The 22084-nt window shown below is 36.9% G+C and overlaps 1 long non-coding RNA gene across 4 annotated transcripts; it reads left to right on the top strand.

The window, feature by feature from the left end:
- Positions 1-185: 185 nt before the first annotated feature.
- LOC114316261 (uncharacterized) lies at positions 186-2946 on the top strand. 4 transcript variants are annotated; one of them, XR_003648149.2, is made up of 3 exons: positions 186-380; positions 564-700; positions 1848-2946. It is a non-coding gene; the product is annotated as an uncharacterized LOC114316261 (long non-coding RNA). The 4 variants fall into 4 exon arrangements; XR_014365500.1 differs by having other exon boundaries at positions 564-2269; positions 2701-2946; XR_014365499.1 differs by having other exon boundaries at positions 564-2946.
- Positions 2947-22084: the final 19138 nt, after the last annotated feature.

The following is a 22084-nucleotide window of genomic DNA, read 5'->3' as shown; positions in this document are numbered from 1 at the left end:
TTCTCTCTCTAGATGAGAGACTTTCTACCAACGGGTATGGTCTATGGGTTTATCCTTGGTTTTCCCTTCTGTTTCTAAGCCTCTCTTACCTTCGACTTTCGTAGCCTTCCTTACTATCTATTTGCTCAATATTTGTTTACTTCTTCTTTTTCAACCCTCACTTGTATAATCTCTTCAGTCTAATTCCATTTGATCTTTTTCTTATGGCGGACACCACGAAAGGGCCGACTCATCCCTTCACCATTAAGCTGGAAGAAGGCATGGATGAAAGTGTTGACAACTCAAATCTATGTCTGATTAAAAAGATTATGGTCCCAAAACTTCTCAACAAGCAAGCGGTCTCTCGTATTATTCTTGACACTTGGAAAACTAGCGCTGAGGTGACCATCTCTTCTTGGGTTAATAACATTTATTTGTTTCGCTTTCAAAATGAAGATGATAGAGCTTTGGTCTTGAAAACAGCCCCTTGGTCTATTAGGGGTAACCTTCTAGTTCTTCAACCACTCGCTGTTGATAAAGCAATAGTTGAGATGGAGTTTACTTATTGTGCCTTTTGGGTTCAGGTCTATGGTCTTCCCATGGATAAAATGACGAGACGCAATCGACATATAATTGGGAATCGATTGGAAAACTCATCGGGATTGAAGCTCCAAATGATGGTTTTATACTCTCTCGTAGTTTTCTCATAATTCGGGTGGAGGTAAATGTCACACTTTCTCTACCTAGGGGGTTTAAGTTACATAGACAGATTAAGAGATTAATAGAGATGAAAGAGATCTCGATCTCCTTCAAGTATGAAAGACTCTCTCACTTTTGCTATGACTGTGGAAAAATTGGCCATGACAAAACTCGTGTAAATTTGTGTCCCGAGAGGCTGGTCGTCAATCTGGTTATGGTCCAGAGATGAGAACTAGGGTGGCCAGAAACATAGGTTTACCAGTGGAATTTTACCGGCATCAGATTGATGAATTATATAACGTCTGCCTCTTACTTAGCCGTTAATTTTATGATTAATCTTAATTATGTATTTATCTATGCATTATATGCTTATTTATATGTTATTTGCATCATGTTTGTTGACAGATATGTTCATTTATAAAAGAGACCTGTCTGATTCATTAAATCGCAGAGTTATTAATTAACTAATAGACTAGGTGAGTAGAGTTGGTTCACCTTAATTAGGTCAAGTAGTAATTTAATTAATTAGCTAGGTAATTCAAGAAATGAGACTCTCAATTAATTAATCCAAGTTAAGTAACTTAGATATTGATATGTATATATATATATATATAAATATATGTTGAACTCAATAAGAGTGAGAGAGAGAGAGAAAACCTGGGAGAGTTAAAGAGTGTTCTAGAGTTTGAGTGAGTAAACAAGAAGAGAAGAGATGAAGGTAAAGGAGAAGAGGAGAATTTGAAGCAACTTCATCAAATTCTCTCATTAAGGTAAGCGTTCTTTCTAATTTCTTGCATGAGAATGAATTTTCATCTTGAATTCATGGAATTGAGGGAGAGAGTGAGGAGTTGGGTAGTATAAGTTCTGTTATAACCCTAATATGAGGAATTCTTCCATATCCTTGCCTGAATGGCATTACTCAAGCTCATTTACTTGGTCTTACATGATTGTAAGCTAGATTTCCATGGTTTTGTTGAAACATAGAATTTCCATATGCACAGGTTTTGTTTTCTCTTTAACCTTGAAGTTGTTTGTGAGATTGTGGAACTTGAGTTTGAATTTAAAGTTCTATTTTTCGTTTGAACTTAGTAATTGTTTATACACCATGTGTTTTTAACTTTTAGCCTTTGATTTGATTGAATTTGGGTTTGATTTTTGGTGGTTTGAAGCTCAGAAAACAAACACAAAAATTCGGTTCTGGAACACCCAGAACCGCACGTGCAGCGGGCAGGCTCACACATACGGACAACAAGAGAGGTGCTGGGAGCATTCTGCATAGAAAGCACCTGGTGGCACACGTGCAGCATATGTGCAGAGAGAGTCCTGCTCATGCGGCTGTTTGGTAGCGTCGGTTTCACTTTTCTGCTTCGTTTACCCTACTCCCAGGCCTCCGTTAGTGTGATTTGCATCCGTAATTGACGTCCATTTACACTGCATGGGCATTAAATGAAAGTAAAAGACATTTAGAGCAATCAATTCCTAAGTAGTAAAACTAATTAGCTGGTTATATGGCGAATTAAGTGTGCTACGCTTATATCTGTCTATGTAGGTCAAACGCCACGTTCCAGTCACCTGCATCACGGAGCCAACTGTGAGTAACACTGTTATAAAGATATGTTTAATTTAAAGTACCTTTTTCCTACTGTAAAATTATGCTTTGTTCTGATATGTTTTCTTATATTTATGAATGATGATTCTAATTTTGCTTACACTGTTTATCCTGGCATCCTTAGCATCTGTGCACATGATTACAAAGATCTCTGTCAATTCCAATTCATGGGACTCATGTTTACCATAGTGATGGCCATCATATCTGATCTTCGGTCTTTATGACCGCCTGTTTGGTCTTCTAGACCGCTTGTACTTATTGCTTATGGATTACCACGTATTATATTATGCTTTCTATATGTAATAAGAACCTGCTCAGTGTGTAATTTGCTTTATATTATGATCATCATTTAGAACCCCTTTATGCAGCTGTTATTCATTGGGCTCTAGCTCATATTTTGATATATTATGTAGGTGATCTAGTTCAGGAAAGGACATAGTGGCATCGACCTTGCTTTGGTTTTGTCAGGCTAACCTCTCTGCCGTACTATAAGGTTCCCATCTGTCAGAGTTTTGAGGTGGCCGGTATTCACCCTTTCGCGCATCGTTCCTCTGTTGTGTTCAGTTTTATTTTGCTTTTGTATGTATTGCGACTGGGGATTCTTATGACTTGATGTATATGTTAATTTATGTATATATGGAGTTGGTCATTTGGTCTTATGTAAGTTTTTACAGCTCATTGGACGGTTACTCTTATTCTATAATTAGTATCCGCTAGCCCCGTTTATTTAATCTGTTTAGTTAGGCCTTTAGTAATCTTAGATTACTAGCTGATTACGACACTAAACCTATAGGGGCAGGTTTGGGTCGTGACAGAGTGGTATCAGAGTACGAGTTGTACCGCACACACACGTCCAAATGAGCTATAGAATGTCCAAGAAAGGAAAGTAGGGCATGTTGTCTGCATGCGTAAGTGTGTGTGGTATGTTATGATGTGCCTATGTGGTAATACTGCAAGTGTGAACTTTATGTGTCCTATGTTTATTATCACTCTATTTACCTATAGACCAATGGAATAAACAAGACTTACAGAGACATCTGAGTCTTCTGATGCAAGAATGGACCAGCTAGAACGAATGGCATAATTATTGACAAAAATGTTAAGGCAACAATAGAGACAGCCATTTCCACCCTCACCTCCGCTACCAATTCTAGTGGAGTTACCTAACAATGGTGACATTTTTACCCTAACACAGAAGTTTAACAAACTGAAACCGCCTACTTTTCTGGAAGGCCTTGAACCGTTGAAAGCTAAAGCCTGGATTTTGAAGATTGAAAAGTTATTCGAAGTATTCTCATGTACCGAACAGCAAAAGGTCTTGTTACTAATTTTTACTTTGCAAGAGGAAGCGAGAAGGTGGTGGATGCTAGTCCGGAATCAACAGACTGCCATGACTTGGGCACAGTTTAAGGAAGTTTTTTATGAAAAATATTTTCCACAATGTGTGAGAGACCACAAAGTAATAGAATTTGAGCAACTAAAGCAGGGTACTATGTCGGTAGCAGAGTATGAAACCAAATTCATAGAGCTTACGCGGTATGCGCCACATATGGTAGACACCGATTATAAGAAAGACAGAAAGTTTGAAGGCGGTTTGGACGTTGAGGTTCTTGATCGAATTAATGTACTCAAGTTAGAGAAATATGTTGATGTTTTGGATAGAGCCATTATAGCTGAGACGGATGTTGCTACACTAAGACAAGTAAAGGCACCGATGATTGAATAGAAGGGTAAGAAACCGGGATCTAATTTCAAGAAGGGTCAGAACAACTTCAACACTCCACCGAACAAAAGACAGAATACAGGATCATCTACTAGCGCAAGCCAAGGGAATGATACACCCATCTGTCCAGAGTGTGGGTAAAGACATAAGGGAGTTTGTCACAGGATTTCTGGCGCATGTTTCCGGTATGGAAAAACATGCCATATAATCAAGGATTGCCCCTTAGTGTCCCAAAGCACAAGCTAGCCTAGGGCTAGCTCAACTGCATCAGTGTCAACACCAAGGGTAAATTCGAAAGCAGCTACGGAGAAAGAAACTCTAAAGCAAGGATGGGTTTTTGCATTGGTGCCGGGTGATATACAGACTACAGAGACGGTTGTGTTAGGTATTCTTCCTATCTGTTCTCAAAATGCTTATGTGTTAATTGATTCGAGATCTACACATTCCTTCGTGTCCTATGTTTTTGCTCCAAAATTATTTAGACCCTTGGAACCAATGAAATATGTATTAGTTATAACCTCTTTGGCGGGAAGAGCTATGATCTGTGCATCCATGTATCCTGCATGTGAGATCATTATTGGAGGCATGAGTTTGTATGTAAATTTGTTACCTTTAGACATTGCATATTTTGATGTAATCTTGGGGATGGATTGGTTAGCAAAATATTGTGATACAATTGATTGCTCGACTAAACAAGTTGTCTTTCGTTTACTTGAAAGGCCTGGATTTACATTTAATGGAGATAGTGTCATATCTCCCTCATATTTGATTTCCTTCATGAGGGTTGTAAAGGATTTTTATGTTCTGTGTTCATGGTACCAACTACAACTAAACCTAGTGTGAATAGCATTCTTGTGGTGAAAGAGTTCCCAGATGTGTTTCCAGATGATTTGCCAGGGAATCTAGTTGATAGAGTAATTAAGTTCACTATTGAGATAGTACCGGGTACGCAACCAATTTCCAAGACCCATACCGGATGTCAACTACCAAGTTAAAAGAGTTGAAAACTTAGTTACAAGAATTGTTGAATAAGAAATTTATCAGGCCTAGTACATCTACGTGGAGTGCTCCAGTGTTATTTGTTAAGAAGAAGAATGGAACCCTAAGGCTCTGCATTGATTATCGGGAGTTAAATAAGGTGATAATAAAGAATAAGTACCCGTTGCCACGTATTGATGATTTGTTTGACCAACTACAAGGGGCACAAGTATTGTCTAAAATTAACCTGTGATTTGGGTATCACCAGTTAAAAGTTAAAGCTGAAGATGTGGAGAAAACTGTCTTTCAAACAAGATACGGTCATTATGAATTCCTCGTTATGCCTTATGGGGTTACTAATGTGCCAGCTGCTTTTATGGATCTAATGAACAGAGTTTTTAAGTTGTTCCTTAATGAATTCATTGTGATTTTATTGATGACATCCTGATTTACTCCAAAAGCAAGGAGGAACATGAACACCACTTGAGACTTGCTCTTCAAACATTGAGGGAGAAGAAATTGTATGCTAAATGGTCGAAATGTGAATTTTGGCTGGATAGTGTGATGTTTCTGGGACATGCGATAACGAAAGAGGTTATCTCTATTGATCCACAAAAGATAAAGGTTGTTGTAAATTGGCCGAGACCAGCGAATGTGACAAAAGTTTGCAATTTCTTAGGCCTGGCTGGATACTATCGCAGATTTGTGAAGGATTTCTCAAAAATTGCTTTGCCACTCACTCAATTGACACAAAAGGGAGTATCATTCGAATGGACAGAACCACGAGAGCAAGCTTTTCAAGAGTTAAAGACAAGACTTGTAAATGCGCCGATCCTCACTTTACTTTCTGGAACGAATGGCTTTACCATTTATAATGATGCCTCTTATAAAGGCTTGGTATGCGTGTAGATACAAAACGGAAAGGTAATTGCCTATACTTCTCGTCAGTTAAGACCGCATGAAAAGAGTTACCCGACTCACGATCTGGAACTGGCTGCAGTGATTTTTGCATTAAAAATTTGGCGTCACTACTTGTTTGGGGCTACATGTGAGGTGTCTATGGATCACAAAAGTTTGAAATATTTCTTTACTCAGAAATAACTAAATATGAGGCAGCGTAGATGGCTAGAGTTGATCAAAGATTATGATCTGCAAATTATGTATCATCCTGGAAAAACTAACACGGTGGCCGATGCCCTTAGCCGAAAATCCATGGAAAACTTAGCTTGTTTACTCACTAGACAGAAAACAGTGTTGCATGAGCTGGCAATAGTTGAAGAGATAAAAAAGAAACAATTGCAAGATGAGTTCCTCAAGAAAATAGTGGATGAACGAGAATTTAAACCTAGACCGGAATTCAATTTTGAGAGTGCTACACTCAAATTTCAAGGACGGTTATGTGTACCAAACGACGGTGATTTGAAAAAATGGATCCTCCAAGAAGCCCACAGTTCCAAATACTCTATCCATTCGGGAAACACAAAAACGTATCAAGACCTAAAGAAGAATTTTTGGTGGTCGGGAATGAAAAAGGAAATTGCTGAACTTGTATCCAAGTGTTTGCAATGCCAGCAAGTTAAGGTGGAACATCAACGACCCGTAGGATTACTTCAGCCATTACCAATACCGGAGTGGAATGGGAACATATCACAATGGATTTTGTGGTTGGCTTGCCTCTCTCCAATAAAGGTATGGATTCTATTTGTGTAATTGTAGACCGATTAACAAAATCTGCCCATTTCTTGCTTGTCAAAACGACATATAACGTAGATAAATTGGCTACCATGTATAAGAATGAGATTGCGAGATTGCATGGAGGTCCCGTATTGATTGTGTCTGATAGAGATCCGAAGTTCACTTCGAGATTTTGGCTAAGTTTGTAAAAAATAATAGGAACAGAATTGAGGTTGAACAGCGCATATCATCTGCAAACAGATGGCCAATCAGAAAGAACGATATAAACACTAGAGGATATGCTACATATGTGTGTGCTAGATTTCCAGGGAAACTTGGAGACACATTTTCCATTAGTTGAATTTGCATACAACGATAGTTATCACTCGAGTCTTGGCATGGCACCATACGAGGCTCTCTATGGCATGAAATGTCAGTCGCCAATCTGTTGGGCTGAGGTTGGAGATAGACTGTTATTGGGACTCAAACTTGTGCAAGAGACTACAGAGAAAGTGAAGCTAATCCAGCAGCGATTAAAAACAGCACAAAGTCGACAGAAAAGTTATGCTGACGTGCATAGACGAGAAGGAAAATATGAAGTAGGAAATCATGTTTTTATCAAATTTACGCCAATGAAGGGACACACTCGTTTTGGAACTAAAGGTAAGTTAGCACCTCGATACATCAGACCCTATGAGGTCATTGAGAAACTAAGTCTAGTGGTGTACCAAGTAACCCTACCTCCGGATATGGAACACATGCATAACATTTTCCATATTTCCATGTTAAGAGAATCTCTTTGAGACTCTCAACAAGTTATTGAACCTACTCAGATACTTATGAGTGATGACTATACATATACAGAACGGCCCATCTAGATTATTAGTCGTCATATTAAGAAGTTGAGGAATAAAAACATTTCGTAAGTAAAGGTAGACAGGCAAAACCACAGTGGCATAAATGCAACTTGGGAAACAGAAGTGGATATGCAAGAGAAATACCCCGAACAGTTTCCATCAGACCCTGCATTCTTCACTGAAGAAGGTACTTGAGTTTGAAGGACCAAACGTCCTAAGGGAGAGAGACTATAACGCCTGCCTCTTACTTAGCCATTAATTTTATGATTAATCTTAATTATCCATTTATCTATGCATTATGCTTATTTATGTGTTATGCGCATCATGTTTGTTGACAGATATGTTCATTTATGAAAAAGACCTGTCTGATTCGTTAAATCGTAGGGTTATGAATTAACGAATGGTGAGTAAAGTTAGTTCACTTTAATTAGGTCAAGTAGTAATTTAATTAATTAGCTAGGTAATTCAAGTAACGAGGCTCTCATTTAATTAATCCAAGTTACGTAACTTAGATATAGATATGTATATATATATACATATATATGTTGAACTCAATAAGAGAGAGAGAGAGAGGAGAGAGAGAGAGAGAAAGAAAACCTGGGAGAGTTAAAGAGTGTTCTATAGTTTGAGTGAGTAAACAAGAAGAGAAGAGAGAAAGATAAAGGAGAAGAGGAGAATTTGAAGCAACTTCATCAAATTCACTCATTAAGGTAAGCGTTCTTTCTAATTTCTTGTATGAGAATGAATTTTCATCTTGAATTCATGGAATTAAGGGAGAGAGTGAGGAGTTGGGTAATATAAGTTCTGTTATAACCCTAATATGAGGAATTCTTTCATATCCTTGCCTTAATGGCATTACTCAAGCTCATTTACTTGGTCTTACATGATTTTAAGCTAGATTTCCATGGTTTTGTTGAAACATAGAATTTCCATATGCATAGGTTTTGTTTTCTCTTTAACCTTGAAGTTATTTGTGAGATTGTGGAACTTGAGTTTGAATTTAAAGTTCTATTTTTGGTTTGAACTTGGTAATTGTTTATACACCATGTTTTTTAACTTTTAGCCTTTGATTTGATTAAATTTGGGTTTTATTTTTGGTGGTTTAAAGCTCTAAAAAAAAAATAGAAATTCGGTTCTGGAACATCCAGAACTGCACGTTCGGCGGGCAGGCTCACACGTGCGGATAACAGGGGAGGTGCTGGGAGCATTCGGCATAGAAAGCACCTGGTGGCGCACGTGCAGCACACGTGCAGAGAGAGTCCCGCACGTGCGGCTGTTTGGTAGCATCGGTTTCACTTTTCTGCTTCGTTTACCCCACTCCCAGGCCTCCGTTAGCGTGATTTGCATCCTTAATTGACGTCCATTTACACTACATGGGCATTAAATGAAAGTATAAGACATTTAGAGCAATCAATTCCTAAGTAATAAAACTAATTAGCTGGTTATATGGCGAATTATGTGTGCTACGCTTATATCTGTCTGTGTAGGTCAAACACTACGTTCCAGTCACCTGCATCACGGAGCCAACTGTGAGTAACACTCTTATAAAGATATGTTTAATTTAAAGTACCTTTTTCCTACTGTAAAATTATGCTTTGTTCTGATATGTTTTCTTATATTTATGAATGATGATTCTAATTTTGCTTACACTGTTTATCCTGGCATCCTTAGCATCTGTGCACATGATTACAAAGATCTCCGTCAATTCCAATTCATGGGACTCCTGTTTACCATAGTGATGGCCATCATATCTGATCTTCGGTCTTCATGACCGTCTGTTTGGTCTTCTAGACCGCTTGTACTTATTGCTTATGGATTACCACGTATTATATTATGCTTTCTATATGTAATAAGAACCTGCTCAGTGTGTAATTTGCTTTATATTATGAACATCATTTAGAACCCCTTTATGCAGCTGTTATTCATTGGGCTCTAGCTCATATTTTGATATATTATGTAGGTGATCTAGTTCAGGAAAGGACATAGTGGCATCGACCTTGCTTTGGTTTTGTCAGGCTAACCTCTATGCTTTACTATAAGGTTCCCATATGTCAGAGTTTTGAGGTGGCCGGTATTCACCCTTTCGCGCATCGTTCCTCTGTTGTGTTCAGTTTTATTTTGCTTTTGCATGTATTGAGACTGGGGATTCTTATGACTTGATGTATATGTTAATCTATGTATATATGGAGTTGGTCATTTGGTCTCATGAAAGTTTTCACAGCTCATTGGACGGTTACTCTTATTTTATAATTAGTATCCGCTAGACCCGTTTATTTAATCTATTTAGTTAGGCCTTTAGTAATCTTTGATTAGTAGCTGGTTACGACACTAAAGTTATAGCGGCAGGTTTGGGTCGTGACAAATTGGATTATGTTCGTTACTCCGACATAATTCTAACGCTCAATCGGAGAGCAGGGAGGGCCTGAGGGCAGAGCCGGAGATTGGCCAAACCAATACTGCGGGTAATGGTGCACGATTGCCACTATCGTTCTCTCCTCCTACAAAACAGGTTGTCCAGGCTAAGTTGCCACTATGTCCGCCACGTGGAACAATAGGGGATATAGCTGGGGTTAAGGAGCACGCTCCACTACCTACAAATCTCCATCTTTTGTCACCATCTAAGGTATCTTTACCACCACCTCCACCTTTTATTATCACTAAGATTGGGCCTAACCAATCTGGGCCAGCCTATTACGTTACTGAGCCTTCTAAGGATAGCCCCAACTCCTTATACAGCCCACATTCACTCGTGTCTAAATGCCCAAGCCCATTGCTGGATAGCAGCCTTTCCTCTAGCCTAACTTCTTCACCAAAAGCCCTACCCCTGTGTAAAGGACTTCCAACCCACTTCCTATCTAATGCTTTTCATGGACTATCTTTAAAAAGAAAGGCCAATGAAGAGGATTTGATTAGCCCACACCCCACAAAAACTATCAAGTTAGCCCATGAGTCTTTTAAAGATCTGAACCTTCCCTTAACTCAACTTCCTCCTCCAATTCTTTTCCCTCTGCCTATTGTTGGAAAGCCCCAAGCTAGAAAGGGTAAACTGGGTAGACCTCCCAAGCCTAAAAGGAACTCTGCTAGTATGCTTGAACCCCAAGGCCTATTCAATGTAGAGATTCGGGATGGGCTCTTTGAAAGGGTGGAGTCAATAGATTTGCTACCTTAGGTCCCTAGTACCTTTCATGAGGAGTCTCCAGGAGATGGTAATGAGATTGGCTCAATATTAGAGAAAGAATGGGGGTCCATGCCAAATCTACACAGAATCAAAAATTTCAATATGTTATGAATGAGTGCACTCTCATGGATCTCGAATTAAAAGGTAATTCTTTCACATAGCCGAACAATCATATGGGGACGAGTATTATCCGGAAGCGCATTGATCGGGTTATCTCCACTATGGCTTGGAGAGAGTCATTCCCATTTGCACAAGTGTTCCATGATTTTATATTCGCTTTGACCATTGCCCACTCTTGCTCAATACCTGTATTCCACCAAATAGAGTTCCTCGTCTTTTCAAGTTTGAATCAATGTGGACTACCTCCCTGAATTGCAAAATTGTTATTCAAGACCATTGGCAGATGTCTCATTCGAGATCACCAATGTTTTGATTTTGTCAAAAACTCAAGACTTACCGAGTGGGACTCAAAGCTTGGAGTTTTGGTGAATTTGGCAACAACAAACTTAAAATCCTCTCTCTAAAAAAGAGCAATTGGCTAGAATACAAGCTTCCCCCATTTCTGAGGAAAACACAAATGCCCAGCGTTTTCTTTAAGATGAACTTTCTGACACTGTGCTTTGAGAAAAGATGTTTTTACATCAGTGATCCAGAATCCGATGGTTACAATATGGTGATCATAATTCTTCTTTTTTTCATGCATCAATTACTCAAAGAAGGCAGCGAAATCAGTTAATTACTCTTCAGAATGATGATGGGCACTGGTTGACTACAGATGAGGAGATAAATGCTCACCTCTTAGATTATTTCTCTAATCTGTTCCAGAGTGCGACTCCAAGGGATATGAACATTGCTTTGCAATGGGTTAGACAATCGGTTACAGTTACAATGAACTTCAACCTCACTATGCCTATGTCAAACTCTGAAATAAAAAAGGCAACCTTTCAATTGGGTCATCTGAAAGCTCCGGGTCCGGATGATTTTTCTAGGTTTTTCTACCACCAGTACTAGGATGTCATCGGGGCGGACGTGTGCAAAGCAGTCCGGAGTTTCTTTGAGAATGGATATCTTATTCGGGAATGGAATCACACTAACATAGTGCTTAAACCTAAAGTTCCAAACCTAGTAACGCTTTCTCAATACCACCCCATCAGCCTATGCACTTTAATTTAAAAATCATTACTAAGATCTTGGCAAATAGACTCAAACCTGTCCTTCAACTAGTGGTTTCTCCCCAACAGTCGACTTTCGTCCCTGGTTGCATGATTCAGGATAATATAATTGTATCTCATGAAGTGTTTCATCACTTAAAAATTAAGAGGAGTGGGGCTGCAGGTGCAATGGCAGTGAAGTTGGACTTTAATAAGGCATATGATAGAGTTCAATGGGATTTTTTATATACCTTCTTAGTCAGGATGGGGTTTGATGCAAAATGGATTCAATGGATTATGGCAATTGTTACGATAATTTCCTTCTCTGTCTTTGCTAATGGTATGAAACGTACCTCTTTTCTCCCCACTCGGGGCTTACGGCATGGTGACCCTCTTTTCCCGTATCTTTTTGTACTGGTGGCTGATGCCCTCTCTGTTTCTTTGACCAAAAGTCTCTAGGACCAGCGTATCATGGGGCTCAAAATCAAACACAGCAGCCCTATTTTAACCAATTTATTCTTTACGGATGATGCACTTTTATTTGCTAAGGTGGATGTGACGGAATGTCAAGCTCTGAAACAGATTCTGGATTCGTATTGCCTAGCCTCAGGTCAACTCATTAACTTTGCCAAATCTGGGATTGTTTTCTCCTCTAACACTCCTGCTCAGGTACGTCTAGGTATTTGTGGTCTCTTGGGTATTTTTCCTAACCAACAGACTTCTCAATACCTGGGTTTGCCTTCATGTTGGGGTAAGTCAAAGCCTAAGGCTTATAACTTTCTCATTGACAAAGCTGTTTAGAAAATACAAGGGTGGAAGCAAAGCTTATTGCCACAAACCAGCAAGGAAACTCTTATGAAAGCAGTGGTCCAAGCAATTCCAACCTATGCCATGTCCTGTTTTGCTCTCCTAAAGAAATTCAGCGATTGCTTTAACTCTTATACGAGCAATTTCTAGTAGGTTGCAGACCCGGAGGACGGAAGAATCCATTGTGCGAGTTGGGAGCATCTCTCTTTAGCCAAATCCCAGGGGGGAATGGGATTTCGAGACTTTAAAGCTTTCAATCTAGCTCTTCTAACAAAACAAGCTTGGAGATTGTTAAAATATCCCAATTCCCTTTGTACTTAATTTCTGAAAGGACTCTACTATCCTTCTTCGGATGTTCTCTCAGCTGGCCTCAGGAGAAGGGCATCTTGGGCTTGGTCAAGCATTATTCAAGGGAGAGACCTTCTTCGTAAAGGCCTTAGGTGGCAAGAGGGAAATGGTCAGTCTATCAGATTTTAGAAAGATCAATGGATTCCTTGTTCTATTCATTTTACTCCTCAAAGTTTGAAACCAGTTGGGTGCCAAGTGCAATGGGTTGGGGATGCAATCATTCAAAATCGTAATATTTGGGACAGAGAAAAACTAATGGGGATTGTCAACCAAGAGGATGTTAAGAACATTTCTGCCATTCTTATCTCCGTGGCGGGCCAAGATAATACGTTGATATGGCACTACATTGGCAAAGGCATTTATGAAGTCAAAAGTGGTTACCAGGTGGCCAAAAAAAAAAACTCCAAGCAGCAAGCTACCCCTTAGCTTCCTCCTAAGAATTTCTAGAAATTCATTTGATCTTTAAAGATACCCTCGAAAATTCGAAACTTGTGGTGACGGATTTGTAGCAACGGACTAGCAACCAAAGAAAATTTATTTCGTCGGAAATGTGCTCCATCTCCATGTTGCCTTGTCTGTCAACATTGTACCGAGTCCATTGAACACCTTCTTTTCCAGTGCAGTTGGGCGAGAGCTGTTTGGTTTGGGTGTAATCTGGGACTCCGGAATAGGAGTGACCCAATTGTTTCAGCTCTCCAGGGGACCGTCTCCTTAATCCAGACTTGCTCAAATGATCGTGATCGAAAGGAGGTGGTGAGTCAGGCTGTCTTGGTTGGTTGGTGTATTTGGAAAGCCAGAAATGCGTAGGTGTTCAACCATGGATGTGTAAACCCGTAGCAGGTTATTCGGCGGGCCAGTGCTTCTTGGTGGGAAGTTCAGCATGTTCTGCGTCAATCTGAAGCGACTTCTTAACAACATTTTCCTTCGAATAACTCTCATTACAGTTGAGTTCGACCTATTTCTGGCTCTATGAAGATTAATTGTGACACCGGCTTCTCTCTTCATGATGGCAGAACGACAATGACTGTTATTTTAAGGGACGACCAAAGAAAGCTTGTTGATGGAGTAGTCTCCACTATCTACTCTTCTTCGGTTAGACAAGAAGAAGCACATGCTATTCTCTTGGCTTGTCTGTTCCTCCAATCTTTGGGTCTTTCGAATATCCAAGTAGAAAGTGACAATAAAGAAGTGATTGCATTGTGTGTTTCTGAGCTTGTCCTTCTGTGGGACTGTTCTGCTATTATCTATGATATTCAGGTCTTGGGCTTATCCTTACAAGCCTCATTTGCTTGGATTCCAAGGGAAGCCAACGGAGTAGCTTATTGGCTATCAAGAGCTCATCTTCATGGTGTTTTTCCTTTTGATTGGGTTGTAGATTCCCTTGCTGTTCTCTCGGAATTACTTTCTGCTGATGTTTCTCTGTAGCCTTCGGGCGTTTTTAAGCACAAAAATATATATATATATATATATAAGGGGAAGCGGCGCAGAGATGGAAATACAGAAATGAAGATGGAAATTTAGAATAATATGCACACAAAATACATTAATTTACAAAAATTAATTTAAAGCATTTTATTAGAAAATAACTTACAATTGTTTAACAAGCGTATATGTAGTAACACTGGGTTGCTTGCAAATACATTCAATCAATTGATTATTTGACTAGGTGTTGGTTCTCACTCAGATAGTTTCGAATCCAACTCTAATTTCAAATGAATAAGTGATTACATTATATAGAAAAGAAAATGAACTATGCAGCATGTTATTTGGTTGATCATGAGAGCAGCTGGCAGCACATGAACAAAAGCAGGATGTCGGATGCTTTCGGTTGATTGACAAAAGTTGAAGTAGCTTTTGACTTTGTTGATTGATGAACAGTAAAAGTGAACAGTGACTTTTTACTATTCATTACTTTCGGTGGAGACATGTGATCAGGGAATCAATACAAATTGGCAGCTTTTCTCAAAAGAGTATTGATTGAAGCTAATTTGTATCTATATGGAATCCAATGGTGATTATGCATATGGATCCTGTGCATCTTGAAATTCGAGTCCATATGGATTTTGATTAGTTGATTCTTTAGAGGAGTTTGAACTGTCTGAACTTTCTTCTGAATTGGTCTTTTGGGCCGATGCAGAAGGTTCATCTTCAGACGGTTCATCTTTTAATTAGGCTTGGGCCTGATCCATCAAGAGATGGGCCATTTGCAGCAGTTGATCGCTGGATGATCCAGGCTTAACCGTGGGCTTTGATCGGGTTGATTTGGATTGATCGTTAGGCTGAGCCGGTACTGTTGGAGCTTTGGACTTAGCCTGGATACTGATTTATCAGTTTTGGGCTGGACTGGAGGAGCAGCCTTGTGTCACGGACTTAGATGCCTCTCAACCCTCTTGGTTGCACCTAAGTCAGCCTTACTCACTCAACCACACTAACACACGCAGTTTAGGTGGAAGAATGCCACTCAACCACGCTAACACACACAGTTTAGGTGGAAGAATGCCTTCACTATACAAGTTAACATTTACAAGTATAGTCGTGTACAAAGCTTACAAGGCTCTCACACTCGCACTCGCACTCGCACTCACACTCACAAGTGCTTCACTCTTAGAGCTCTCTTGGATCTCCAGGTCTCTAGGTGTCTAGCAAATGAGACCCCTCACCCTTATATAGCCATTCCCCTCCTCAATGGACGGCTAGGATCACCTTGATCCAAGGGCTACAAACTCCCATTTAGAACATTCCATAGAACTATCTAGGACAACTACCCTATCTACTACAATCTAGAACTCTCCACACTAGTGTAGTACATGGTAGGCTTCTCCAAGACAATGTAGGATGTTCCAGACCCATCCAGGCTCTGCTGGACACTCCAAGGCTCTTCCACATTCCGGAATCTTCCAGGCCACTCCGGACCCTTCTACCACGTTCTAGAGTCTTCCAGCATACTCTAGGTTGGTCTTCCACATTCCGGAACCTTCCAGCGCCTTCAGCATATCGCCCACGCTGCTCCTTGTGTCACATAAATTGTCGGGGCGTGACACTTGGATTTCTTCTTTGACTTGGATGATTTGGGCTTGGGACCACTAGATGAGGGGCTTCCAAGGTTGATTGTAGGAAGTTGGCTTCCTTGAGTGATTGAAGCAGTTGGGTTCTGTTAAGCTTTAGCCATAACAGGAGTAGGAGCATACTTGTTAATTGGGAATTCAGATTGGACAATTTTAACAATGCGATGCAATGTGAATTTATCCCACCATTTAATAGAATGTTGGCGGTAAACAACGTCATCAGAAATACCATAGTGCCTTTTGAATATCCAAGGGATTTTATATTTGGATATAAAAATAAGCAATAAAGGAAATTTCCTTTGATGTGGGGTAAATAGGAAAACAGTTGCAAAATAGTTAATTTGTTCAGTTAGAATATCAGGGAAGATATCTGAAATGGCGCCATAATGAGTCCACCATCTCAGAAACCAAGAAGGTAATTCTGATTTGAACTTTTGATCAAATTGAATGAACCAGGAGTGATTGAAGTTTTCATTTTGGTACAAGAAGACCTTGAACCAAGCATCAATGTAATCATAGTAATTATACTGGAGTGAGTGATTAGGTAAATCGCGAAGCTGATAAGGAGAACCCCATTCAGCTAAGGAAACAATATTGTGAATAAACAAGGAATGGTAAAGAACCTTGCTAGAATAGGTTCGATCATAAATGAGTTTAATCAAAATTGATTGGTGGTTGATCAGAATATCTTTATAGAAGGTAATTGATTTATCTGGATGCATTGGAACAAAATGCCATCTAGGAGGAAAATAAGATTTAGCAAGATCAGAAACAGTTTGACTCTTGGGGTGACTAGGCTCTTTGAAAAAAAGATTAGTAGTGATTGATTTAAAATAATCAAAACGGGCAGATCTGATTGGGTTATCAGGGTATGGAGTAACTGCTCGACTAGATGAGGCAAGGGGATCAGTAGCCAAAGCAGATGTGTAACTAGGTTTAGGAATGTTACCAAGAACTTGGTAATGGTTAATCATTTCAATAGGATGGTATTGGGTTACTAGCTCCAAAGGAGGAGGAACAATATGTTGGTTGGAAGGGACCAAGGCTTTGGAAGGAGGCCTTGGGCGAGACATCTGTTTAATAGAAACAATGGTTAGCAACAAAGATTAACAACTGCTAAGAAGATCAAGATATTGTTGATAATAATCTAAACAGTTGTAATAATCAGCAAGTAAATGGCGACGAGCTTGAATCTGGTGATAATTAATATACTGAGTACGTTTAGTAATTTTTCTGGCTAATTTGAGTCGGGCAATGCGATAAGCAAGGTGGTTAATTAGGGTTAGGTAATGGGTAATTTGGGATTTATGGTAAGAGATAAAATGAGTGACCATCCTTAGCCCCCCTGTAAAAATTCTTGGGTAAGAAAATCAGAAATGAAATTTTGACAACTAGGTATATAGGTAATATCAAAATTAAAATAAAAAATACTTAAAATAGATTGCCAACGAGCAAAAATCTGCTTACTAGCAAGATTTTGAACATCTTTTTCTAAAACATATTTAGCAGATTTACAGTCAACACGAAGTAAAAACTTTTGATTTAAAATATCATCTTGAAATTTAGTAATACATAAAACAATAGATAAAATCTCTTTTTTAATATTACTATAATTTGATTGTGCTTTATTCCAAACACCAGAGTGATAACGAACAAGCTGTTCAGATGATTAAGGAGTGACTTTCTGAAGAAGAATGCCACCATAACCAATATCAGAAGTATCAGTTTGAATAATTTTGAATGAATTCTCAGTAGGAACACAAAGACAAGGAAGAGACTTAACATATTGTTTGACTTGTTTAATAATAGTTGTATGAACAGAAAACCAAGGAGGATGATTATCTTTTAACCTATCAAACAGAGGTTGACAAGTTTTCCTAAGGTCTTTGTAGAACTCAGCAATGTAATTAAGTGAACCTAAAAACCGTTGTAATTGAGTTTTATCAAGAATTTCATCAGGAAACTTAGACGCAAAGTCAATGGAACGACTAATTGGCAGAATAGTATTCTGATGAATATCATAACCTATAAATCTGACTTTAGTTTGGAACAGTTTAATTTTAGGAGCAGAAATGACTAAACCATGACTTTTAATAGTATAAAAGAAAGCAGTTAAATGTTTCTAATGTTCATTAATTGATTTTGAAAAGATTAATATATCATCAATGTAAACAATAAAAAAATAACTAAATGGGTTAAATATATCATTCATTATATTTTGAAATTCACTAGGAGCATTTTTTAATCCAAATGGCGCGATATTCCATTCATAATAACCAAAGGATGTAGTAAACGCAGTTTTATATCTATCAGTAGGATGAATTTGAATTTTCCAAAAATCACTTTTTAAATCAAATTTACTAAAAATGACAGCTTGACTGAGTCTTTTAATCAAGTCTTTTTATTAGGAATAGGATATCGGATCCATTCTAACACTTTATTTAATGGTTTATAATTGATGACTAAGCGAGGGACATCTCGTTCTAATTCAGCATTTTTATTAACATAAAAAGCAGAACATGACCATGGTGGTTTACTTGGACTAATTATTCTATTTTTTAATAATTCATTGATTTCTTTTTTACACATTTCAAGTAATTCATGATTCATTTGAATAGGTCAAGATTTAGTAGGAATTTGTTTTTCATTAAATTTTTTAATATATGGTAATGTGACTACATATTTTTTCCTATGCCAAAATGCAGTAGTAAAGTTGAACAAACAGTTGTTTCTAATTTTAATTGAAATTCATTAATCTGAGAAATAATAACTGGATCAGTTAATTGTTGATCAATTTTTTTATAATTAATTTCTTCTTTGAGGAAAAGTATGTGACGAGTTAATCGATTAATAGTGTGAGAAATAGAACAATCTTTTAATTGATTTAAAACATTTCAGGAGGAGATAAGAATTTAAAAGTAACAGGTTGCTCAAAAGCATGAGCAGTTATTCCTTCACTAGATGTAGTAAATGGATATAATAAAAATATAAATGGAGTTCCTAAAATAACTTTATCAGCCATATTTTTGACTAAAACAAATGAGGTTTTAAAACAAATATTATCTTGACAGATATGTATTTTGGGTCATTTATATTTAATATGCATCTTACTACCATTAGCAAAGGTTAACTTTTCATGACATTTTTCATAATACCTAGTAGGGAGTAATCTTTCTTGAATACAATTTAAATCAGCACCAGTATCTATTAAAGCAATAACATCTAATTCAAAATTATGAATAACAAGTTTAACTTTCGAATACCATTTTTAAATATGAATTTTATTAATTAGATTTAATCGTTTATCTTTAAGATTAGGAGATTGAGATTGGTGTGATCTATTATCAAACAGAAGTTTATCAGGATAAGTATGATCAAAATCATGTTCAGATTCGTTAGGAGATTCATTATTGTTATCATGGAAATTTTCTAAACTTTTATTAAGTTTTAATGTAATAATTTCATCTTCTAAAACTCTATCTTTACTCTGTAAATCTTTAATAGTTTGTTTAATCTGATTGATTTCATGTTGTAAATCTTGTAATGTAATTTCTTTTTGTTTATTTTTAAATCTTTCTAAAGTTTTGGATAGACTAATTATTGGTTTATCGTGTTTAGGTTTCCTATCAGGATTGATCAATAAGGATTTGAGGTTATCAGTATATTTCTTTCTTAATTCTGGATCATCTAATTGACTAATCAATTCAATAAGAGCAGATTCTTCTTGATTTTGTTTAGTAAGAATAGTACTTTGTTTAACAGTTTACAACAAACATCATTACAACCTAATTCAATATTATTATCAGAATCTTCACTGGGTGAATGATAATTAGAGGAAGTATCAGGATGATCAGAAAAGGAATTACTAACAGATTGGTTTAATTGAAAGATTTCATATAATTGATTTTTTGATTTATCATTGATGTGAAGTTGATTAACTTTATCTTTTAATTTTTATTTTTATTTACATTTATTAAAATAATGACCCTTTTGACCACAATTATAACAGGTTATATACTTATTAGATTTAGATTTTGGATGTGATTTTTTGTAATATTTCTTTTTGATTAGTATAGAATTTATCATTTGATTTGGAAGGAGAATAATTCTTTTTGTATTTATTAGAGTATTTGTAAGATGATTTATTTTTGGAATATTTATGTGATTTGCAACGAGAGGGTGCTACCGGAGGTAGACCATATTGTTCACAGAAATTTCTTAATTCATATTTAGCCTTATGTTTATCTTTCGTAGCTTTTTGACTAAGTTTAAGATCAATACACATTTTTAATCCTTCTTTTTGAATAGTGCTAATTATATCATCATAAGTTAAATTATCATATTCAATAACACCAGTAGGTTGACTAAGAACATCTCTAATTTTATGAGCAAAAAGACTAGGTAATCCATTAATAAATTTTTCTTTCCAAAATAATTTAGTACAATCTTCTCTTAACATTACTCGAGAGGTAAATACATATTTATACCATTGAAAATCACTTAATGTAGGGCAAGTAAGGTTACTAAGTTGATCATGTATGCGAGAATATATATTAGTAAGGGTACCAATGAAATGTCTAACTATTGTATATATTAATGTATTAATCTCATCAGGGTGATAATAACCAATAGTTTTATCAAAGATAGGTAAATCATGTTCATCTTTTTTATTAGCATGAATAATAGATTCTCTTTGATCTTCAGTAAGGTATTTTTCCCACCAAGATTTGAGCATACTAGTAAAACCAGAGGTGATTAAGGAAACAATTTTAGGTTGAGAATAATCAGGGTAATTACTAAGATAACTATTCGAGACCATAGAGAAATGATTTAATTTTTGGAGGATTTGATCTTCACTAAAACCATCAATATTCCATTCATATAACTTTTTAGCGGAGATAGAAAATTAATTGTTGAGATTAGTTTCTTCATATTGGAGATCAGGCGGAGTAGGTCGAGAATACCAATTTTTGTAGTTTGAGGATTAACTTTAGGATAATGTATTTTATTAAGATTAGAGGATGGAAATTGTTGAGCTAATTGATTTATTTCATTGTTGGTGGTATCAGTTTTTGATTGATTAGATATAGTATCTGTAATAGGTTGTTGATTTAAAACAGTTAGACTTTTATCCTTAGATGGAGAGGCTGTTTTAGTAGTAGATAATTTAGTAAATAATTGTTCAATAGCTTTTTAATAGTAGAATTATCATTGGTAACTAAACTAGTTCGTTTAGAGCGATTAGTAGGTAAATTAAGCAAAGGTTGATCTAGGGTTGTTTTAGTAGATGTATGGTTAGCAGAATAATCATCTAAATTGATTTCTATCTTATCTAATTGTTTACCAATGGTTTTTAAACATTTATTAGTATAATTATTTTGTTCAATGACTTTTTTAATTTCAGAGTCAGTGCCAGACAACTTAAAAGGAGAGGCTGAGACTTCAGAACCTTGACATTCAATAATTATATTAGATAAGGGAGGATGACTCGAGCTAATAGAAGTATTAGGGGAAGTTTTCCATTTATATTTTGTGATTGTATTAACTTTTTTGTAATAATTTTCAAAGTATTCAAAGAAAGGTAATTCCATACTATATTCAATCATAAAATCATACCATTTTCTAGTTATTCTGGAATGTTGAGCAGAATCATATTTAGAACGGTAAGCATGTCTTTTAGTTCTATTTTCTTTAGATTTAAATTCAATAAGTAATCTATCAAGATCAGGAGCAAAGGATTTCTTGATTATCATTAATTGAGGATTTATTGGAGGTATAACTTCAAAACCAGTTTGAGTAGAAGAACCATGAGATTCATCATCATCTTTAGGTACATGTGTGTGAGTAGAATAAACAGGTTTACTAATTTGAGAAGTGGTAGAGTTATCAATTCCTTTTAATTGACTATGAGAAGTCTGACCAAAAGTTCGGCCAAGATTGATTTGACTACTTTGCTGAAATAAAGGAGTATTAAATATGTCATCATCAATATCAGTATCAGTAAGTACACTAGAAG

This window comes from Camellia sinensis, chromosome 4, assembly GCF_055761805.1.
Source record: "Camellia sinensis isolate YWXY chromosome 4, ASM5576180v1, whole genome shotgun sequence".
NCBI lineage: Eukaryota > Viridiplantae > Streptophyta > Magnoliopsida > Ericales > Theaceae > Camellia > Camellia sinensis.
This window is presented reverse-complemented; position numbering and strand designations above follow the sequence as displayed.